The sequence below is a fragment of the Aotus nancymaae genome, unplaced genomic scaffold (assembly GCF_030222135.1).
Source record: "Aotus nancymaae isolate 86718 unplaced genomic scaffold, 86718_ANA_hifiasm-v0.15.2.pri h1tg000001l, whole genome shotgun sequence".
Lineage (NCBI taxonomy): Eukaryota > Metazoa > Chordata > Mammalia > Primates > Aotidae > Aotus > Aotus nancymaae.
The window spans coordinates 1,569,810-1,578,573 of NW_026988412.1; the positions used below are offsets into that span (position 1 = coordinate 1,569,810).

General features: G+C 51.6%; 1 protein-coding gene across 1 annotated transcript in view; it reads right to left on the reverse strand.

Annotated features, from left to right (window-relative positions):
- The window catches only part of SYNDIG1 (synapse differentiation inducing 1), a 200,888-nt gene extending 192,572 nt beyond the window's left edge, over positions 1-8,316 (reverse strand). The window contains exon 1 of the mRNA XM_012468651.3: positions 8,185-8,316. The gene's annotated coding sequence lies outside the window, so the exon portion shown is untranslated. The remainder of the gene's footprint in view (positions 1-8,184) is intronic.
- Positions 8,317-8,764: the final 448 nt, after the last annotated feature.

The following is an 8,764-nucleotide window of genomic DNA, read 5'->3' on the forward strand; positions in this document are numbered from 1 at the left end:
AGAAATGTCCTCATCACATCGTGCCCGACTTGGGGCTTGCTGGAAGCTGGAGCTGTCTGTGTGTTTGTCCACAGTGCACAGGCTCTGTTATTGTCCCAGACAGTATGGGAAGAAAACCGAGCATGGTGGGTGAGAAAAAAATGCACTTTAGAGGCAAACACAAAAGCAAACAAGCCCTAAAAACTTGAGTCCCTGTGCCTGGTTCTGCCTCTGGCAGACAGTGAGGTTGGATGGCACGTCCGGGAAGCCCTGTGGGTCTCTTCATTCCCCCAAGTGTCAAACAGGCATCTGGGGAGCTTGCTGAGTAGTCACATGGGATAACAGACACAGCTCAATCTCCACCCCTCCCCCTGGGGCTCCTCCCTTACCCTGCCTGGCGCTGCCACTCTCGTCCCTGAGAGAGACACTGAAGCAACAAGGCACCAATAGTCAAAGCTGCTGGTCTTCCTGAATCACCGTCATGACAACATCCAAACAGGCCCTGCTAGCTTCAATCTGACCCTTAGGGTTTGAGCTCCCTTTATTTACCCCCAATTTCATCCAGACCAGAAGAGCAGGGCCTCCCTTTCAGGGCAGCCAGGTGGTTCTGTGGCGAGGCACCGAGCTTACCTGGCTCTACCCAAGAGAGGATGCTCAGCCACTTGCAGGGTGGAGTTCCTGTCTAGCCCAGAGCCAAATCCTAGGTCAGTGAGGTCAGTAAGGCCGGAAGCCCGTGTCTGTGTCTTAGGTCCAGACAGGTCAGAAACACTTGGAGTTCGGAACAGCTACAACCGTGCAGAAGAGCTAGTGACCGAGGTCCATCCCTCGGCCAACACTGGGCTCTCCATCAGCCCTCCCATTGCACCCCAGCCTCAGTCTCCCCGAAGGGCAAATGCCTCCCAGAGCCATGGCTCTCCCTGCACCACTTCCGTGCATTGGCCCAGCCTACCGTATAATGTCCAGGACACACTGGAACCAGGGGCAGGGAAGTGTGCCCCATTCACCCCAGGAAGCTCTGCACGTACCCAGGGCATCGCAATTGCTGGAGAACAAGATGATGGAGAGGCAGGGCCGTCACAGATGGGTTATAGCTTGACTCTCCGATCCAGAGGCCATCAGGAAGCCCTTTGCTCCCACCGTCTATGAGTTTGGCTACTACAATCCTAGGTGAACCTGGAGCAAGGCTGGAGTAGCAGAACAGACTGGCTAGTGACTGCAGTGCCAGACTCTGGGTGGGACAGACGGGTGACTGCAGACAGTCAAGGGGATGCAGGAAAGCTTACAGAGGAGGGAGGTGCCTGTGTGGCCGTGCTCTGGTTAAAAAAGAGAAAAGAGTGTGTTTGAGGCCGGGCTACGGCCTAACACCAACGGAGAGATGGTAGGGCCACCTGGCCATCCCAGCACTCACTGAGTGGCCCTGTGCCGCTTGGCCCTGTAGGCACGTGAAGAACAGTAGACAGAAATTTTGCTGGAATCGGGGCTACAAACTCATTTTTATGTCCCAAGAGTGTGACGCATATTTTTCCTGGAAAGGTATGTGGCAAATCAGAAACTCCAGGTCTAGCAACAGGCAAGGAAGGAAGCTACAGAATTCTGCACATATTGAATCAACAGACACATTTCATCTCTATGGTTCTAGAATAGACTGTGATGTCCCAAAATACATCTGGGGCTCCTATTCACAGCTAATACACCTACACCCAGAACTTTCAGATTAGCAAGTGTGCCAACGAATGTCACACAAGAGGACCCACATGAGCAGGGCCACAGCAGATGGCAGAAGGACCGAGATGCAGCTGGACAAAGGACCTTCCTTGCTCCAGGCCACTTAAGTGGGACAGCTGTGCTGCAGGCTGCCAGGCCCTTAGCAAGTTCAGAGCAGTTAGGAGAGGCTTCCGGCAAGAGCCTGGATGATCCCATTGTGAACAGAGTGAGACAATGGTGTAAAGGTGTGATACTTAATAGCCACAGCTTTTACAGGTCAGGATAAGAATGAATGGCAGAGAATAAACTTAGAAGATTATTTCCCTTGACTTAAAATTAGCCTTCAACAACCACCTCTCTTTGTGAGGGAATTTAGAGTATTAAACTATTTTTAGAGTACTGAAATGAATGAACTGTATCTCTCGGTTTAGTATATGAGAGAAAAACTTAAGATCCTATGAATATTAGGCCAGGCGCGGTGGCTCATGCCTGCAGCCCCAGCTCTTTGGGAGGCCGAGGTGGGCAGATCACTTGAGGTCAGGAGCTCGACATCAGCCTGGAAAACATGGTGAAAACCCGTCTCTACTAGAAATACAAAAATTAGACGGGTGTGCTGGTGCGCACCTGTAGTCCTAGCTACTCGGGAGGTTGAGGTGGAAGAATCAGTTGAACCCGGAGGGCAGAGGTTGCAATGAGCTGAGATTATGCCACTGCACTCCAGCCTGGGCGACAGAGTGACACTCCATCTCAAAAAAAAAAAAACAAAAAAAACTATGTACATTAATCAGCTCATAGTTTTTTGTTGTGGCCACTCGTCACAAAGGCACTATGGAAATGGTAAGGAATTGGGAGAGCAAAGTAAAGCCAGGATGGTACACAAGCGTGAGATGTCTAAAAGCATTCCAAGCCTGGGCTAGGAGCGGTGGGACTGCCCGGTACAGGGTCCTCTCCAAGGTCCTCATGAAAACAGGGTTTCCATGGGAGATCTGCGGCAGATGGGTGCTCCTGCAGTCAACCCATGACTGACGGTCACCCATGACTACCTGCCCAGGCCAGCCCCTGTGCTTAGACAGCACCTCAGAAACGACACGTACTACCCAGCACATCTCAACTGTTTCAACTGCTGTCATCCCATGGGACACTGAAGCCTTAACGACAAGGTCTCTTATAAAGGAGTCACATGGGTGATGGGCTGAGGCTGAGATGTCAGACATGAAGGCTGGCTACAGAAACACATAGGCTTTATTAAATGCACTTTTAGAAACTGCAATCATTCACAGTGGAACTGGTACTAATCTTTTGTAGGATGAGGTGGGCTTCCCTGGGACCCACCCTAATGCTGATGCCTCAGCCTACCCCCCAGCATGGCTACTGGGTTTTAACCAGGAAACTGTCACAGGACTTTCCCATAAGGATCTTCGGAAATAAACGCTTGTATCTCAGACCCACATCAGTGTACCACCAACATGTGAGGACCAAGATCACAGGAAGAAGTAAAAAACTGCCTGTTACATGCACGGCAGAAGAGTGAGTTTCTGTAACATTTCATTTATTTGCTTTTCTAAGCAAATAAATGTGGAGGGGTGGTTCCAAATGTATTTGAGGTAAAATTACTGCATCCCTTTCAGAAAGATCTGTAGTTTAAAGTTGAGGCAATGGAATAAAACTGTCGTGGTTCAAATGATATGAAATGTGTTTGCTTTTTAGTTTTGTTTCGGACGCTCAAGTTTTCTGGAAGAGAGAAAAGGTAAGAAAGAAAGAGATGGAGGTAGCACCTGAAAGTGCCTGCCCAGTGAGGTCAAGTGATAGATTACAAATGAACTTCCTGGAGACATAAAAATTGTTCAAAATAGAAATTTAACCTAAGTGAGCGCATTTTGAAAGACTCATTAAAATTCACGCAAGTACTCTCTCCTTCAGACTCATTCTCTAAATGCCACCCCAGGATTTAAAAATGAATTGTTTTCGGTAATTTAACAGGTCATTTATCATACAATAGTTTAATATGATTTAGATTTTGTCATATGAACCATGTTTGCATCTTGAATCGTCACATATTATAAACGGAGGGTGGTGGTGTGTTGGTAATCTGTATTAAAACTGTTTCCATCTCAGAGAATGCATCATACAAGTTTTATAATGTAATAGGAATGTAAATTTGGTTGTCAAAGATAAATTTCCTAAGCTATTTCTCACATGCCTTTCCTATATACATTGCTATAAATTCTGAGCCAACACAGCTACGTAATCAGCCTAAGCACATTCCCGCTCATGGGCCTGTCCACTCCAAGCGAATGCAAACACACTGTCCCGATCCTCACTCTTGCCGACCATAGGTGGTAGGCTTCAGACTCTGGCCTCTGCTGCTTGCTAGTTGAATGATCTTAGACAAACCACGTCACTTTTCTGAGATTGTTTCTTTTCAACCATAATCCTTCCAGGATCTTGAAAACCAAGGGTTTATGGTCATCACACTTCGTTAAATGAAAGACACTGGATTGAGGACTCTTCACTCTCTCAGTGTTTCTCTGGGTAAAGTTTGTATTCACATGGCATTCTGAGAAAACAAATGGGACCTTCCAGAGTCTGGAGCCTACGTCTGCTCCTGGCACTCGGTAAAGGCCCAAGGGGAAAGAGGGAGCAGGGGACACTCTGCAAGCCTGTCTCCCCAGTGCTCCCCTCCTCCACTCCCCGAGCAATCCAATATACTGCCTGGACGTAAGCAAAGCAACCAAGGGTGCTGAACTGGAGCCAGCACCCCGGTTACTGCAGCTGCTCTTTGAACACAAGTTTAGGAACTCTTAGGAATCATTCAAAATGGGCATCTTGCACAGAGAATGCTGAAAAAACCACATTTGTTCAAACCTCCAGCTGCCAACTTCGTTATTCTAATAATGGTGGCATGGTTAGAGACCTGGTCAGCCTATCGCTAACGTGTGCATAGTTCTGCTTTTTAGAGATTTTGACACAACGTCTCTAGTGCAGTGATGCTGTCTCAAGCGCTATGGCTCTAAAACCTTCTGTCAATGCACTGCCCCAAAATGATCTTATGCAACTTTCCACTGATACAGCAGGCCATTTTGCTAGTCACTTATCCCCAGCGTTTTGTTAGGGCTGTCAAATAAACACCCCATACTTCAGTCCTTGCCACCTTTACCCACACATTGGAATAATTTTGCTGATAACATGACGTCTGTTCAAACTATGGGCCACAGCAGTACATTCACTCTGAGATGGAACCTGCCTTTTCCAGTGTGCATGAGGGTCTGAAAGTCCAATGTGAGGCATACAGGGCCAAGCTAGGGTCATGGAAAGACAAGGTTTTATTTGGGGGTGGGTGAGAGGACATAAAACTGCTCACCTACAAGATGCTTATTCACCTTACAAAAGGTTAACTAAGGATACCTTTAAATAGTGCACTTTATAAAGATATTCAAAAGTCTGACTGACTCCTCTAAGAACGTCATTGACAATTTTGAGGAACTGCTTTTATATAAAGGAAAGCACAGAGGTGTGCAGGATGGGAGGGGCTGGTGGAGGGAGGTGTCCCCTCCTGCCACCTCCACACCCTCCTTGGATGCTATGCCTCTCCAGCCAGCAGAAGTCACACTGGACATCACATCTCAGCAAGCAGAGAGCCTCTTCAGAGGGCAGAGCAGGTGTGACCTGGAGGATGACCAAACATTTTCTAATTAAACGACGAAGTGTTCAGTCATCTCCACGAACCTCAGAATAGCACCGACTAGTGCCTCAGATAGAAAACTTGCATAAGAAAATAACTTTCTATTCTCTGATAATAGTAATAACTCCTTAGAAAATATGATTTAATATTAATGAGAAAGATGAGTCAAGTCTGGTGGAGCACCTTTAATTTACCTCAATGCTAAAGGTGGAAGAAATTACTTGCTTATAATTTATGAATTGAATTTTAAAGTTTTTATTAACAACAACAAAAAAATATCTTGCCTATCATGACTCAACCGGAATCGTGTTTCTGCCCTGCATGAATTAGGATAAGTCTGGTCCTACTGCTAACATGTCTCTCTTCCCAGGATCTGGACTTGTCTTTCCTTCTTCAATATCTCGCCCCTGTACGTCTCCAGGAAAGTTAGCAGGTTTTCCTTTTCTATCCCACGGGCCTTCATTTTTATTTTAATATACCTATACTCTAATCGGGTTATTAAAAACAGACATTTCTGATAGGTGAGTATAAAGTGAAATGTCATCAGCTGGAGATACAGAGGGATGTGTTTAGAGGTGAAGTGAGCCTGGAATGGTTTATTCTTTGAAGTTTATATCAACGTAATTTAGTATTTTTAATGAATTAGTTTATTTTATCAGATATTAGCAAATTATAATCGTATATGTTTACGGGGTGCAAAGCGAGGCTGTGATATGCATACACAATGTGTGATGACTGAACGGAGCTAATTAACATACCATCCAATACTCAGCATTTTGGAATGAGTTTTAAAATACTTAATAAAACAAGGACTCCAAAACTCTGAGGCCTCCAAAAGGTAACTGCAGATGGTGACTGGGTGGAGGGTACACACAGCTTCGGTGCACTATTTTCTGTCTGCCACTGGTTACCACTGAAATTTTCCATAATAAAAAGTTTAAAAATAGGTTTCTCCATCTTTTCTTTCTTTTCTTTTTCTTTTCTTTTCTTTTTTTTTTTTAACAAGGCCCTCTTGATTATGAAAATTCCGTTTTCTTGCAGGAAACGGGGGCAGGGTGAGAGAGGGCACCGATCAGCTACCAAGTCAGGCTTGCGGGTGGTCGAGAGAGGGGACGGAGGAAGAAGGGGAGGGCGCTTCCTCAGGGCCCACAGGCCCCACACCTGTGGTGTGGATCTCCAAAAGGACGGGAAACACCACCGCCAAACATAGAGCACGCAATTCATCTTAAAATTCGACTTCAGTTTCTTCCTGTCCGCGCCAGAATGGACATCAGACTGCCCTCTGCCCACCTCCTGGCTGCTCCTTTTCACTTCGGGCTGCTGCCGGGACATCGCGACGCATCTGATCCCCGGCGCGGCTACCCCTGAGGTCGCAGCCTGGCACGGAGAAGTCGGTCGGCTCTGGGGGCTGTTAGGAGGCTGCCCACCCCACAGGCTGCAGGTCAACTCAGCTCACACACCACCTCCTTCTTTGGACTCAGATCAAACACGCTGGGCTGTAGGAGGGGACCGACAGATACACAGACGCGCGTGCACACCCCACCAACTGATTCTAACCAGAAAACAGAGCCACTGGGTAATGCCCAGCCCCCCTCCTCCACTGCATCCCCAACCAGCCAAGCCTTCGGCCCGGTATCTGCTGCACTAAACACCAGGACGTGGCCAGGGAAGGCGCAGGCATTAGTCCGAGCCAGAAGCACCGCGGCGCCCGCGAATCTGACGTCGCAGGAGGACTGCACGCACCTGAAGTCTGGGTGCCAAGCGCCCAAGCTTCTGCGTGCAAGGAAACCCCCAAAGGAAAACAGGACTACCAGAAGACTCCTTCCTCTTGTCTTTCAGAGATGCCAAGCGGCCCCTCTGGCCACTTCCCCAAAGCTCGGCTGCCCGAGCCACTCTACTAGTGTCTTGCAGAAAGCGCACAGCGACCAAAGCCCCTTCCCCCTGGAAAGTGCTCAACTCCTCCAGTGAGCCATTCCTTCCTCCCCACTGCCCAGAGAGCGCACATGAAGAGGTAGAAATCACGACTAGGAAAAAGCGAGATTAAAATTGGAATCAGAAAAGCGTATGAGCTTTCCCCTCTCGGCGCCGGGGCTGTGGCTTCTAGGGCAGCAGGCTGTTGCGGCTGCCAGGGGCCAGACAGCTTTCGAAGGCAAGTCCTGTCCTGGCTGGAGGCAAGGGGCTCCAGGAGTCCCTGCTTCCGCCCCGGTCGCCCGTCGGGATTCCCCATCCCAAGCGCGCTAGCACCGTATCTGGCGCTCCGCTCGGAGGATTAGTCTGTTTCCCTTCCCAGTCCCAAACACACCTAAGTCCCCAGCTCTGCGGACGCCCGGCTCACCAGCCCTGGCTGGTATCCTTCGGGTGACTCCGGGGGGCAGCCCGAACCCGTAGAGCCCTGGCCCTCCGCGCTGCCCCACGGCCTTGCTGGGCAGCCTGGCTCCGCTACGTTCCCAGTTCTCGGTCTCGCCAGCTCCCAACGACTTCGCACAGCAGCCCCTTCGCGTCTCCCGTGGAGGCAAGGCGCTAAGGTGCAGCCCGGGCCAGCGCCGACCCCTTCCTCGGCATCCTCTCCGCCGGCTCAGCTCCCCCTCCCGCCCAGCCACCGGTGTCTCCCAAGTCTCGTCGCGGCGACCACCCGGACTTACCGCGGGCGCCACGCCGCCGCCAGGTCTGCGCGCTCCGAGGCGGAGCCAGGACCAGGACACCCGCCCGCGCCGGGGCCGCCTCCTGCTCCCGCCGCCAGCTCGCGGACCACCCACTCCCGCGCCCCCGCCCTTGTGGGTCCCTCTGCCCGCCCCCGCGGTGGGCAAGCCGAGACTTACCTCCGGGACAAGGTGACCCGGCTAGTGCGCCCAAGCGGCCGCCCGCGAGTCTCCGGAGCGAGCGAGCGTGCGGGGCGCGGGGCGGTGCGGCGCCCGCCTCTGCTCCTCCGCTCCCAGGCTCTCTCCTCCTCTGCCCTCCCCTCCGCGCCGCTCCTCTCCCCCCGCCCTGCGCTCGCCGCCAGCGCCCCCGGCTGCCCCGCGCGCCAGGCGCGGGGCACCGGCGGCAGCCCAGCGGCAGAGAGCCTGGAGCTGCGGCGCCGGGGCGGAGCCCAGTCCTCTCGGCCCCCGGGAGAGGAAGGGGTGCGGGGAGACTCCCGTCGCGCGCGCCGGGCCGGCCGGCTGGGCAAGGGGCACCCCCGGAGAGCCGCTCCACTTCACTTGCCGGGCCTGCCGACGCGCGTGCTGGAGGCGGCGGGCGCGGGCCCCGGGGGAGGATGGCAGCGAAGAGAAGGAGGGCGCGGCCCTCGCGAAGGCAGCCACCAACTTTGCCCCAGACTAGGGAGGCTCTAGCAGGAGATCGCGTCTGGAGGGTGGCCGGGGGCCGGTGTCTGATAAAGTGAGGGCCACAGAGGCGCGGGCA